This window comes from Strongylocentrotus purpuratus, unplaced genomic scaffold (genome assembly GCF_000002235.5).
Source record: "Strongylocentrotus purpuratus isolate Spur 01 unplaced genomic scaffold, Spur_5.0 spur5_scaffold_1, whole genome shotgun sequence".
Lineage (NCBI taxonomy): Eukaryota > Metazoa > Echinodermata > Echinoidea > Camarodonta > Strongylocentrotidae > Strongylocentrotus > Strongylocentrotus purpuratus.
Window position 1 is genome coordinate 20,587,408 of NW_022145594.1, and position 14,724 is coordinate 20,602,131.

The 14,724-nt window shown below is 39.5% G+C and overlaps 1 long non-coding RNA gene across 1 annotated transcript; it reads left to right on the forward strand.

Annotated features, from left to right (window-relative positions):
• Nucleotides 1-7,720: 7,720 nt before the first annotated feature.
• On the forward strand, nt 7,721-8,921 carry LOC105441561. The gene is made up of 3 exons (XR_972074.2): nt 7,721-7,886; nt 8,218-8,294; nt 8,835-8,921. It is a non-coding gene; the product is annotated as an uncharacterized LOC105441561 (long non-coding RNA).
• Nucleotides 8,922-14,724: the final 5,803 nt, after the last annotated feature.

Genomic DNA, 14,724 nt, shown 5'->3' on the forward strand with positions numbered 1-14,724 from the left:
CCCCCCCCCCCCCCCCACCACCTCCCGCCAAAAAAATAAATAACAGAGAGAGAGAGAGAGAAGGGAGAGGGAAAGAAAATCTAAAAGGAAAGAAAGAAGATGAAAAAGAATAAGAAAAGAGGGAAAGGGGGCGAAGGGCTCTTGCCTCCCCCCTGCCAACAAATAAATAAGAGAGAGAGAGAGAGAAGGGAAAGGGAAAGAAAATATAAAAGGAAAGAAAGAAGAGGAAGAAGAAGAAGAAAAGAGGGAAATGGGGGCGAAAGGCTCTTGCCTCCCCCCCCCGCCAAAAAAATAAATAAGAGAGAAAGAAAGAAGGGAAAGGGAAAGGGAAAGAGAATAAAAAAGGAAAGGAAGAAGAATAAGAAGAAGAAAAGAGGGGCTCTTGCCTCCTCCTCCCCCCCCCCCCCCCCCCCCCGCCAAAAGATAAGTAAGAGAGAGAAGGGAAAGGGAAAGGGAAAGAGAAGATAAAAGGAAAGAAACAAGAGGAAAGAGAAGGCAACGGGGGCGAAGGGCTCTTGCCTCCTAGCCCTCCTTCCCCTCCCCCCCCCCCCCCCGCCAAAAAAAATAAATAAGAGAGAGAGAGAAGAGAAAGGGAAAGAGAAGATAAAAGGAAAGAAAGAAAAGAATAAGAAGAAAAGAGGGAAACGGGGGTGAAGGGCTGTTGCCTCCTCCCCCCCCCCCCCGGCAAAAAATAAATAAGAGAGAGAGAGAGAGAGAGAGAGAGAAGGGAAAGGGAAAGAGAAGATAAAAGGAAAGGAAAAAGAGGGAAAGGGGGCGAAGGGCTCTTGCCAACAAAATAAATAAGAGAGAGAGAGAGAGAGAGAAGGGAAAGTGAAAGAAAATCTAAAAGGAAAGAAAGAAGAGGAAAAAGAATAAGAAAAGAGGGAAAGGGGGCGAAGGACTCTTGCCTCCCCCTGCCAACAAATAAATAAGAGAGAGAGAGAGAGAAGGGAAAGGGAAAGAAAATATAAAAGGAAAGAAAGAAGAGGAAAAAGAATAAGAAAAGTGGGAAACGGGGGCGAAGGGCTCTTGCCTCCTCCCTCCCCCCCCCCCCCCGCCAAAAAATAAATAAGAGAGAGAGAGAAGGAAAGGGAAAGAGAAGATAAAAGGAAAGAAAGAAGAGGAAGAAGAAGAGAAGAGGGTAACGGGGGCAAAGGGCTCTTGCCTCCTTTCTTTCCTATTCTCCCTCTTTTTCGTTTTTCTCTTTCTTTCTTTTCTTTCTTCTCTTTTCTTTCCTTTCTTTTCTTTTTTTTTCTTTTCTTTTTCTTTTTTTCTTTTCTTTCCCTTTTACTCTCTTTTTTCCCCTCCCCCTTTTCTCTTTTTTCCCGACGGCAGCGCAATTTTACCGACAATATCCTGACAGGTGGGGGTGTCGCACCCCCACACCCCCTTTGGAGACGCCCCTGCCTTCGCCACTGTTGGCGACCACAAGGCTATCAATACAAATTAAGACATATTAATGAAGATACTTATTTAATGTTGCAGAGAGATAAGTATTTTCTCTATGAACTTGTTTAATGGACAATAAATAATATTAAAAACATGAATACTATAGCGGTATAATGATGAGAGAGATGATTTAAGTCATACTTTTTTTCAATGTGATTGGAGTGGACTTGAGGGTGGGGGGGGGGGGTCCCCTAAGATCTCGGCCGTTTCACAGCCGATCGCCGCGAAAATGCATATTTATGGTAATTTATGCAAACAAGGTCAGAGAATTCACATTTTTACCCATAAATCATATATAATTCATATTCGAGCGTTCTTTTTCACTTCATATATTCGTTAGAATAATAATACGACAACAAAGTTGGAAGAGCCAGTTTATCCCTATGCTATCTCTTGTTTTGATAATTTGTATTTATGTACTATATTATTTTGTTATTTCATTTCATTTCTAACCACAATTCAACTATTTTTACCCAAAATCAAACACATTTACTTGAAACAAGACCAAATAACCAATGTTTTCTCTTTTTTTTAAAGAATAAATGGTATTTCCATATGTTTGGTACTTAAATCACAAAAATGAGCGATTTTAGGGCTGACATGCAAAAACAAAAGGTCACGTGACTCCGCAATTATACGTCCGATTTTCAACAAAAAAATGTTTCAAAAGATGCGTAAGACTCGAAAGAAAAAAGTCATGAAAGAAAAACTTTATATCTGCCGCGGTTCCGGAGTAGTCGCGAAATTTCTAGAGAGCACTAATCTTTTTTGGGGCCCTCAAAAATTTGAAAAATCGTACCCCCCCCCCCCCCTTGAACGCCAGGGGGGGGGGGTATCTCCCAAAAACGTTAAAAATTAACGTGTTTTTTTTTACACGTTTTTTTCACAGGGCGGAGCCCTCAGAAGCTCAGGGGTATTAAACATCAAAATTAACGTCGGATGAGCATAATTTTATACCTTATTTGTGACAGTGGCAGGACACAATTTGGTGTTGGGTCCAGGGGGCGGAGCCCCCAGAAGCTCAGGAGTTTTGTCCATTAAATAATTATTATTTACCTTATTTGTGACACAGGGGTCACGAATTGGCGTGGGGTCCAGGGGGTGGAGCACCCGGAAGCTCAGGGGTTTTGGGCAATAAATAACGGTCAGATGAGCATATTTTTATATCTATTTGTGACACTGGAAGGACACAAATTGGTGTTGGATCCAAGGGGCGGAGCCCCAAGAAGGTGAGGGGTTTTATACATCAAATTATCGTCAGATGAGCATATTTATATATCTATTTGTGACACTGGCAGAACACAAATTCTTCTTCCTCTTCCTCTTCTTTCTTTCCTTTTATCTTCTCTTTCCCTCTCCTTCTCCAACATAAGATGCAAGACGGATATATATCGACTCACCTTCTTTCCAAGAACCATACGGGCCTGGAATTTACTTTCCCCCCCCCCAGCATCTTTGCCTGCGACGCAGTCGAAACCTTCAAAGCCAGACTCTGGGAAGCCATCCAAGGGGGTAATATAATCATAGTCCCTCCCCACAACTGCAATGTAATGGGACTTAATTCTAAAATGTTCTAGAAGCAACAAACACTCTCTCTCTCGAACGATAACGTTCTTATTGGTCATCTTTATATCCCTCTTGAGGATCAGGACCAGGATCAGAACAGATTCTCTCTCTCTCTCTTATTTATTTTTTGGCGGGGGGGGGGGGGAGGGAGGAGGCAAGAGCCCTTCGCCCCTGTTTCCCTCTTTTCTTATTCTTTTTCCTCTTCTTTCTTTCCTTTTATATTTTCTTTCCCTTTCCCTTCACTCTCTCTCTCTCTTATTTATTTTGTTGGCGGGGGGGGGGGCAACAGCTCTTCGCCCTTCCCCCGTTTCCCTCTTTCCTTCTTATTCCTCTTCTTTCTTTCCTCTTATATTTTCTTTCCCTCTCCCTTCTCTCTCTCTTATTTATTTTTGGCGGGGGGGGGAGGGCAAGAGCCCTTCGCCCCCTTTCCCTCTTTTCTTATTCTTTTTCCTCTTCTTTCTTTCCTTTTATCTTCTCTTTCCCTTTCCCTTTCCCTTCTCTCTCTCTCCTATTTATTTGTTGGCGGGGGGGGGGGAGGCAAAAGCCCTTTGCCCCCGTTTACCTCTTTTCTTCTTCTTCCTCTTCTTTCTTTCCTTTTATCTTCTCTTTCCCTTTCCCTTCTCTCTCTCTCTGATTTATTTTTTGGCGGGGGGGGGGGGGCAAGAGTCCTTCGCCCCCCCACCTTTCCCTCTTCTCTTCTTATTCTTCTTTTTTTCCTTATCTTCCCTTTCCCTTTTTTCCTTCTCTGTGTCTCCCCCATCAACATAGTAATAACGAAAAAGACCACTCTGTAATCAAGACCATTCCATTTTATTTAATACATTTTCGATATACTTAAATTGGCAACTATTACCTTCTGTCCGAGATCCTCATTTTAAACGACTGATGCGAAAGACTAGTCGACGCACCCTTTCGAGAAAAGCCCCCCCGCTTTCATCGAAAGGGTGTGTTAAAACGGTACTCCGCTCTCAACGCACCCTTTCGAGAAAAGGCCCCCCTCTTTTATCGAATGGGTGCGTTGAGCACACCACACCGCGCCGCACCGCACCGCACCCTTTCGATGAAAGCCACCAAACTATCTAGTCTGAAACCCGGAAGTGCATGTAGAGTCGGACCTCTATCCGTGATGTCACGAACGGGACTCATGGGCTCAGTGAGAGTGAATGGCAGTGATATCCCTACGTAAATGCTATCTTGTCAGAGCTTAGATTTGTTGTTGTTAAGGAGTATATTTGATGGATTTTCTGTTTTCATTTGAATGAAGAATAACGAAGCAACATTTTCCAGTCGCTGATTTCTTGTTATCCTCATTTTCACCTATTTCGTAAAGATTTAAGACGAGTTTACTGCTTTGAAAACAAGGTTAAATATCGTGCACGTATGAATAGGCGGATGCATCTTGTCATCTTGTCATCAGATAAGGTACAGGAGCAGTTTTGTAAAACGAATAGGTCTAGAACTATGATAGTACTTATCATATAGATGTGTGTGACTGCCTCAAAAAAGGATACAGTACCAGTTTAACATTTTATGTTGTAAAAAATCAAACTTGAATGAGATCATGCAAGCGCGCTTCCTCTATAACATTTTGGCGAGTGATGCGGCTCTTGAATGAACGTTCGTGAAGCGAGCAGAATCGGGAGGTAAGACCAAACCGCTGCTCGGGGCGCTGCTTGCTTGTGATGGAACGTACGTGCGCTAGTTATATGTTTATTGGCAATTGCAAGAGAATGAAAGCGACGTTGCCAGCTAAGAAAAACAACTAACAAAGACTTGCTCCTGACTACCGGTGTCAGAATTGGTAGATGAAGGATCTTCAGGGCCAATTAGGCGAAAGACATGGGAAAAAGGCAAAATAAACCATCGGGAGATCGCTGTATGGTACTGAACTGTGCATGGGCAGACAGCTACTGTTCACTCCGTGCCTGGGCTGATTTCAACACCAAAACAAAAATTACATGGTGAAAATATCGACTAATACCACATCGTTGGCATGTGTATGTCATAATTTTTAAAAGGTGAATTGATATTAATACTATGAAGTACTAGGGGAAGGTAAAGAATTGTACATAGAATTATGATTTATTAGACTTTTCAGCCTTTGAAACAAAAATAAGCAGAAAATCGTATCACTCTGCATATGCTTTCTATGGAACATCCGGGTACGTGAATATACTCTTTCCCGGACGCGTCTTATTTTTTCGTACCACGGCGAGGCCAGATTCCAGTATGAACCCATTTTCATACATAACAAGCTATGAGAGCTTGCAAAGAGGTCACAAACAATTCGACTTTGATTATTTATTGCTTTGCCTCACTATTTATAAAGGCAAAAACACTAAATAAACCGAGATTTGAACCCTCACGTCAACTCCAAAGTTCTATTAGTAACACGCTGTCCTTACCGATTGAGCTGACGATGAGTTGATGAAATGTTGATTTGTATAATTACTATCACCCTATTAACCGCCCTACCGGATTCCACGTGCGCATGCGCTGGATTCCTTTGCGAGTGCGCATGCGCAGGTTTACCTCGCGAGCTCAATCTGGCCTCGCCGTGGTACGAAAAAATAAGACGCTTCCCGAACGTGATTTCATATATAGTAGACCAGCGCCGTGGCTGATTTTCTACGCAAAGAGAGGCGGATATTTTCGACATTTCAATTAAGGATTTCGAGTAGCCAGATTTTTTTGGTGATATACTATGTAATTGAAAAACTTATAAATAACATATGCTTGCCGTAGGTACCAAATTAAGAGACATTTATTTGCTTAGAATATCAGCTTTAATCTTTTTCGGACTATTTTCCCCCTATTTTTTCACCTTTATCTTTTTCAGACTTCTTTTTACCTATTTTCTTCCTATTTTTTGCACTTAAATTCTTTATGACATGATACAAATTTGTAAACTATTTTTGTCTATTTTCTAAACTTGCATATTTTCATTGTTTATGACTGGCATCCTATTCAAAAAGCCCGCTTCTCGATCCTGCCATTATCTCTGTTGTTCATTTTGCGACTTATTGGTGGTTTTTAGCTGTCGGGTCACATATTGAATAGTGAGCTCAAAGATAACCATAAATAAACCATGTGTAAAAAGAAAATGTACGAATAGAAATTTCAATTTTGTTCCTTTATTAATATTCTTGATTTTATTTACAAACTATAGTACTGACTAGTGCACTCAAAGATAACCATACATAAACCATGTGTAAAAAGAAAATGTACACATAGAAATTTCAATTATTTTTTTTTAATAGAAAAAAAAAAGCATTCGATCGAGATATTCCCGTTCTATGTGTGTGTAAAGTTTCAACGTAGAGAGGACAGTACGCAAGTACCCCTACGTAACTTAAGAAGAAGGAGTCGGGTTAACTCGCCCCACGGGACATCTCGCCCCAGCCTCAAAGACTGGGGCGAGATATCCCGACATGATTTATCGATCGAGAGATACCAGTGGTCTGCTAATTTACGGCCAGGACGAAAGAATGTGAACAAACATAATAATAATAATAATAATTAACAACATTTGTATAGCGCTTATCACAAAATATGTCTCTAAGCGCTTAAGAAAAATAGAAATAGAAGGAATTACAGCCAAATATTAAGTTATACATAATAGATAGTGGACAATCGAGGGGGCTGCATATGCAAATGAAAAAGGCTATTTAACAAAAAAAGTAGGTTTTTAACATGGATTTGAATTTGTCTGTTGAATCTGCTTGTTTTATACATTGAGGTAAATTGTTCCAGAGTTGAGGGGATGCTGCATAAAAAGTTCGGGAACCATAAGACTGGGTATTGGTGGTAGGAACTATTAAGAGTGATTTCTTGTTTGAGCGCAGGTTGCGGGAGGGTAAATATTCTGATATCAGCCTTTGAAGGTAGACTGGAGCTGTTTTTGTCAAACATTGGAAAGTCAGCAAGAGGATCTTAAAATCAATTCGTTCCCGGAATCTTAGCATGTGAAGCTCCCTAAACAGTGGAGTGATGGACTCACGTGAACGACGCTTTGCAATAAGTCTAGCAGCTGAATTTTGTACTCTCTGCAATTTGTTAATTTGTGCATCAGGAAGACCATACAGAAGACTGTTGCAAAAGTCAATACGAGACATGACCAGTGACTGAACAAGTCTCTGGGTGGTCTTTTTAGTAAGAAACTGACGGATGCTACCGATTTTATGCAACGCAAATGAGGCAGATCTGCATACATTGTTCACATGAGTCTTCAGAGATAGATTATTATCAAATGTGACCCCAAGGTTTCTAGCACCTGTAGAACATTCTATGTCAGTACCATCAAGACATACATCATCAATCGGACTACAAGTCCTATGTCTGCTAACAAAGTGTATACACTCCGTCTTATTTTCATTTAATTTCAATCCATTCTGTATGGACCAACATCAGCCATCTCGTCTAAAATGTACAATGAGCACAAACATAATACACATTGGTATCTCTCGATCGACGAATCGTGTCGGGACATCTCGCCCCAGTCTTTGAGGCTGGGGCGAGATGTCCCGTGGGGCGAGTTAGCCCGGATTCAAAAAGAAACCCGTTATTTTATTCCCCACTGCTTTTCGTGCGCTTGCTGAATCATTGTGCGCATCGGACTTTTGCTGATTTTCATTTATCAAACGTCTCCAAATCACACCAAAATGTATTCAGCTATTATTCTAGCCATGAAATTTTAAATATATAGTGACTCCTCATACTCCGATGCCTCCTTATCCCATTTAAGTGATTCTTCCCAAGAAAATGAGCCCGACAAATTTTCAAAATATTAGTCCCACTCGTAAAGATACGAGTTTGTTGTCGAATGACGGACCATCGACGAGCGGAACTGGCCCCAGAAAACAGCTGAAAAGGTACGTTTATTTCTGAAACTTAATTATATTATGATATATAGATTTGTATTGTGTCTGTTGTTGAATATAATGCTACTTCATAGTAAAGAATGCTATTTTACGTATCAATATTCCCATGTAGTGTTGAGGTTGTAGATCTACACAACTTCTGAGTGGAGTGTATGTAGTGTCTGTTAGTGAATGAGTGAATGTAAAAAAACGTGATTACAATAAATCCACGTAGAAATTTCAGATTTGTTACTATTGCTACGTCTGTCAATTATATTGCCTTGCATGATATAATGTTTTGATGTGGTTATAGGCTAAATTGTCTCTCACATTTTTTTTCTAGGAATCAGAAAACACAACTTGCTAAGCACCAAGCAAGAAGAAGAGCAAGTCTTCCAAGTCCGAGAATGTGTCTGCGAGGTACATGTCCTTACTAAGTAGAAATCTAAATCTATTGTTGATAATTTTGTTGGGTATATTTATTTCATGTTTGTTAGTTAAGATCTGAAATCAAAATATTAGAGTAGTTTACCTCATCATTATGCTAGAACAACAATTTGCAGGTGGCACAAGTTCTACCTTCATTATTTTTCTCTTTCCTTTTTTTTTCTTCAAGAAATTGTTCCTTTACTATTTTCTTTTCTGTATTTTATGTTTTATTTTATGTGTATTCACCCAATATATCTAAGAATAAAATAATTCTAATTAATTGCCTACCTGAGTGGTTTAAATTTCATGCACCTTGACAGCTCTTTGATGACTCCGTTGTTTCACCATCCGTTCGTCGTCAGCCTGGCATCTTTTTTGCTATCATACTTTTGTACACACATGTTCTGTGCCTTTGCATTTTTCATTATGAAATACATAAATACTTGTACTAAGTATTAATTGCATGTTCATAAATGTACCAATGCATGATTATTCTAACCCCTAACTCACATTTCATTTATATCTTTACAGATCCATTGAAACTAATCAAGAGATAATGTACATGTAACGTACAACCACCATTTGATTAGATGCCTGTGAACAGCATGACCAACATCTGTATCTTTAAATTAGTATTTGTTTCCATTTTGTTATGTAATTCTTATGTCTAATCATTGAGATTCATAGGCAAGTACAACATGTATGTGTACACAATGAGTGCCTGCATATTGTGAAGATAAAGGACCATAAGACCTTTACTTATGATACATGGTAATGATGGTATACTTTGTAAAACTATTTGAAAATAGTAGCATGTAAGTCTGTAATTTTCTTGTTTATATATATCTCAATGACATGACATGTCATTGATTTTGTAGTAAGTGTTGATTGTATTATGATGATTGTATTAAAATTTTGACAGTTCCATTGAGATTGAGAAAATTATGTAACATGTCAACTGTACTATAAAGCATGCGTGCATTGTTGAAAAATCTGTTCTATGATTTATTTTATTTTGTTATCTTTGTAAATAACGAGAAAAAAATATTATTTCTCATGATTTTCTTGACTTTTGAAAATTTTATTACATTATTAAGAGCACTTTGTAATTAAATTGTAATAAAAGAGACAGAAAACAACACTCTCATGTCCAGAATACTGCTTTATTTGGTTACTAGTGAGGGAGAGAGCTTGTGATCGTCTGGCATATCCGCATCGGCTCAGTAATAGTCCTGAAACTCACCTCTGGAAAATAAAGTACATGTATTTTATTGGACACATTCCCTTTTATTCTTTTTGTTTGTTACAGTCCACTGTCATTATAACGAGGTGCTTGGGACCAAGCCAATTTCCTTGTTAAAATGAAATCATGTTATACTCAAGTTACTGAACACATTGGTTTGTTTAAAATTGGGACTGATGAGAATTGCCTCATAATAAAATCTTGGTGTATCCATGTTTGTTATAATAGGAGTGGACTGTATAACATTTTCCATATACCCATTGACTATTTTCAATGTTCTACTGAATGGATTGGACTGAAAGGATGAAGTGAATTTGGCAAATTGAGTAGGTGCATCGATGCAGAGAAAAGAGCTGTAGGAGTATGGTGACTATTCTACAGTGGAAACTTTTTACAATGAGGTCATGTGCAACCAAGAAATCTTAACCCCCAAAAGCTGGTAAATTACCTTGTCATTTCAGGTATAACTGATCTCTTTATATCAAGTTTGCACTGTATGATTAAGTTGAATAAACAGAGTCGTTGACCGGATGTGTGAGATGGTAGTGCTTGAGAAATCCATGAAAGTAAAGGATGAGTGATCCCCCCTATTTCCTGACTATTTTTTCTGATTTCCTCACTATTTGCTATTTTTTTCCTATATTCTTACTATTTTTTTCCTATTTTCTTACTATTTTCTTACTATTTTTTCCCTATTTTCCCATTATTTTTTTCTTATTTCCTTACTATTTTTTTCCTATTTCCTCACTATTTGTTTTCATATTTCCTCACTATTTTATTACTATTTTCCCATTATTTTCACTGTTCACTAGCACTATTTTTTCACTATTTTCTTCATTATTTTCTACACTATTTTTTTCCTATTTTTTTCCTATTTTCAGGTCTGAAAAATAGGAAAAAAATAGAAGAAAAAAAATTCAACCCTATTTTTTTCCTATTTCCAAAACTATTTTTTCCCTATTTTTCTTTTTAAAAAAATAGGGAAAAAATAGCAAAAAAATATATTTTCGGGACTATTTTTTCCCTATTTTTCCCCTATTTTTTTCCTATATTTTTACGACTGGTTAATTGACACAGATTGTACATCAACACATCCTATGCATAATGAATGCCTATGGATCTTAGCTGCCAGATGTTTTGAGGCAATTATCATATATTCACTCTTGTCATCATTCAGTTTCAGTTTGTTCTGTGTCATCCATGCTCTCATATCATTGATGCGGGCTTCAAGTTTATGTCTGGTAGAGGCCTCACTTAAAGGATCAGATGGCTTAAACGATGTGTTAAGCTGAGTGTCATTCGCATAAAGATGTATATTGATGCCTCGGGACCGTGCAATCTCCGCAAGAGGGTGGCATAAATGCTGAAGAATGACGGGCCCAACACAGACCCATACGGAAGTTCAGCCACATATGACATGCATTCATTGATCCTGACTGCCTGTAAATGGTCGCTCAGATAAGAAGATATCCACGCAAGATTGTAGAGGTGTCGTGGACGAGTGGATATGTCACCGGACTGTGGATCACAAGGTCCGCGGTTCAAGTCCCACCGCGGCACTAATGTCCTTTGGCAAGACATTGATCTACATTTGCCACTCTCCACCCAGGTGTAAAATGGGTACCCGGTAGGATGCGAAAGCTAATGTGCTTAGATTAGCAAGTGTGCGCATGTAAAAATGACGCCTGGCTGGAATGCTCCCCAGGGAGTGGAGAATGTGCATACATTGTGTGCGGGTAAGCCTGAATCCGATGACCGGGGTAATAATATATGATTGCAGGGCCTTCAGGGAGAACAGTATGAATACTGATGAGGCTACCCTGGTTAAACAAGACATATTATTATTATTATTATTATTTTAGAGCAGATCCTTTTACACCAATTGAACAAAACCGCCTTATGAGTATGTCCTTGTCAATGGTGTCGAAAGCTGCCGACAGATCGAGTAGCATTAAGAAAAACGGACTGTTTTTGGTCAAGTGCTTGATGAATATCATTATAAATTTGTATAAGGGCAGATTTAGTGCTATGGTGCGTGTAAGCTGATTGAAGTGGTTCGCTTAGATCATTCAGTTCCAGATATTCCTGAAGACGCTAGGCCACAACCTTTGAGATCAACTTAAGGTTAGACACTGGTATGTAGTTCTTTAAGGTGTCAGAGTCTAGTATTGGCTTCTTTAGTAGAGGTCGGACCACAGCTTCCTTGAATGACCTAGGAAAGACGCCTGTTTCAAGCGATCTGTTCACTATGAATGTTATGCTTGGCAAAAGAAGACGCAGATGTATGTTCATAACCCATGTAGGAACTGGATTCTGTGTGCTCGTAGTGGACGGAGAACCAATTAGAATCCTCTTTAATACCTCCTCGTATGCCAGGTCGAAACTGTCAAGCACGTGGTCTTTCCCAGCAGCATTGCCAACTATCAAGTTTGTACCAGTTACCACCTCAGCATCGAGTTCTGCTCGGATGTCCTTTATCTTTGTGGAAAAGTACAAGCTAAACTTCTCTGCAACCTCTGGGTCACTGCGATGTGTAGGAAGGATAGATTTAGAGCGATAGTGAAGCATCTCCTCTATTTTGTGTAGACATCTCTCTTAAAGTATCATGCTTTCGCCTGCTTTATCATATCCCAGACAACCAAGCGCTGAGTTCTGAACACTGTCTATCAACTTCTAGTCTCGTCTTTCGCCACTTCGTTTCTAATTTCCTCCGAAGCTTCTTTGCCTTTGTGATCCTTTCTGAACCCAATGGATTTGGCGGACGTGCGGTAACAGTACATCGCTTGACGGGTGCATGCTTATCACGAATATTTGATAAAGTTCTCTCTTACTGATCGGTCAGCTTATCGATATCAGTATCAGTCTCATGTTTCTGAATCAGGTCCGATGTCTCCAAGTCATTAACAAAGGCATCATGGTCTGTTGCCTTCAATTTCCGATACACTATTTCTCTACGACCAGCTGCGGATGTGTAGATATCAAGATCACAGTGCACAGCTGCATCATCACTAAGAAATGTGGAGACCTCTACAAATTTGATAACATCCTCATCACTTCTAGAAAAGACATAGTCCAAGATGTGCCCATTGGTATGTTTGGACTCATGAACATGTTGAAGAAGGTTGTGAGACGTCATGATGTCAGCAAATTTCTTAGTGTGTGCATTCGCTTTGTCGTCCCAGTGAATATTGAAGTCACCGACGATCAAAGGTTTAGAAGGCAACGCCGCTAAAACAGAAAAATAATCGTGAAGGTCATAAAGAAACATTGAAGATGTTGTTTTATGTCTTCGACTGTATTATGGCTTGTAAAGAACTATCAGTTTAAGAGAAACCGAGGCATTGTTGTCAGGTATAAGATCACAGCACATACTTTCAAAGCTGGAGAAAATGTGAATCGACGATGTTACTAAGTTGACCGATTCTCTATGAATAACAGCTACTTCTCCTCTAATACGAATCAAACGGGAATCATGCTGGAACGTATAACCTGGTAGTGTCAGATCAACTATGATTTGTCAGTGTTTTTCTGATACACTACATACATGTAACATGTATAGTGATAATTGGGAGTACTGTACACAAAATGTCTTCGTTGAACTGGGGTGGTTTTCTGAAACTATGTTAGAATGAAAAGTATGTTAGCTTACATATTAAATCGGTATTCTGAAAAAGATAAGAAAACTGTGTCAACAAAATCTTTGGCGGGAAGATGCAGCGCGCATACTCATATGTTACCGCTCCCTCGATGGGAGGGCGTTAAAACTGTCAATTGATATGAAAAGAGAGAGAACAATGGTCAGTCCAGGCGCGTACACAGGGGGGGGGGGTTGGGGGGTTAACCCCCCCCCCCCCCCCTTGGTATTTTTATGTGTGTAAACCCCCCTAAAACCCCTTCCCTTTGGATTTTTTTTTTTTTTTTTAATTTAAAAAAAAAAAAAAAAATCATCCCCATGGCTGACCTAAAACAGGTGACCTTACCCCCCCCCCCCCCCAACGGAGCAAAATGTCAAATTTTCAAATTTCGAGACCAAAAAAAAAAAAAAAAAAAAGTGTCCTGTTACATAATAGATTATAATCAGCCAAACTGCAACACGAGTGTGTTTATATACAAAAAACACTGGCCGTGATATACACAAGTTCCTATGCAGATGTCAAAAAGTTTAGTAAGACATAAATATCATACAACAACTCTTCAATATGAGAAGATACCACATTACAATCTTCTCCAGAATATTACAATCATATCAATAGCATATAAGCTTACATCAGTAACAATCAGGCGCGTACGGAGGATTTTTTCAAGGGGGGGGGGGTTTAACATTTATAAATCGGGCCGAAAATTTCGCAACGACTCAGCCGACCGCTGAATAAGCGGGGGGGGGGGGGGGGGGGGGGGGGGTTAGAGGACACTTTTTTTTAGGGGGGGGGGTCTCGAAATTTGAAAATTTGACATTTTGCTCCGTTGGTGGGGGGTAAGGTCACCCTTTTTTAGGTCTACTATGGGAGTACTTTTTTTTTTTTTTTAATAATTTAAAAAAAAAAAAAAAAAAATCAAAAGGGGGGGGGGTGGGGTTTAGGTTTTTTTTTTTTTTTTTTTTGGGGGGGGGGGTTTACACACATTTAACCCCCAAACCCCCCCCCCCCCCCCCCCCCCCCCTGCGTACGCGCCTGGTAACAATCATAACTAGACTTTAATTCGTCACTTCGACAAATGTGTCTATCCATGAGTCAAGTTTCAACTGTATGGCAGAGGGAGACAGACCAAGAGAATAAGAGGGAGGTAAGGCAAGAGAGAGAGAGAGAGAGAGAGAGAGGGAGAGGGTGAAAGAGAAGAGAGATAGATAGATGGAGAGACAGACCAAAAAGGAGAGGAACAGAACATGAGAGGAGAAGTAAAAGAGCAAGAGAGAGGAGAGAGAGAGATGCAATTGAGAACAATGCCTCCCAGATGACCATGATTGAAAGTGGTATAGCGCCCCCTTCAGGTATCCGATTGAGGATTGTTATATATGATAATTGACAAGTCACCTATGATTGAATTTTTAAGTATGATAACGTCATGATAATGTTAGATAGTCTACACAAATCTTGTGGAAACTTGTCTCAGCTACAACATACTTAATAATCAACAAAATCCAAGCAGAAATATCGACGATGTTGCTCAAAACACAGGAAT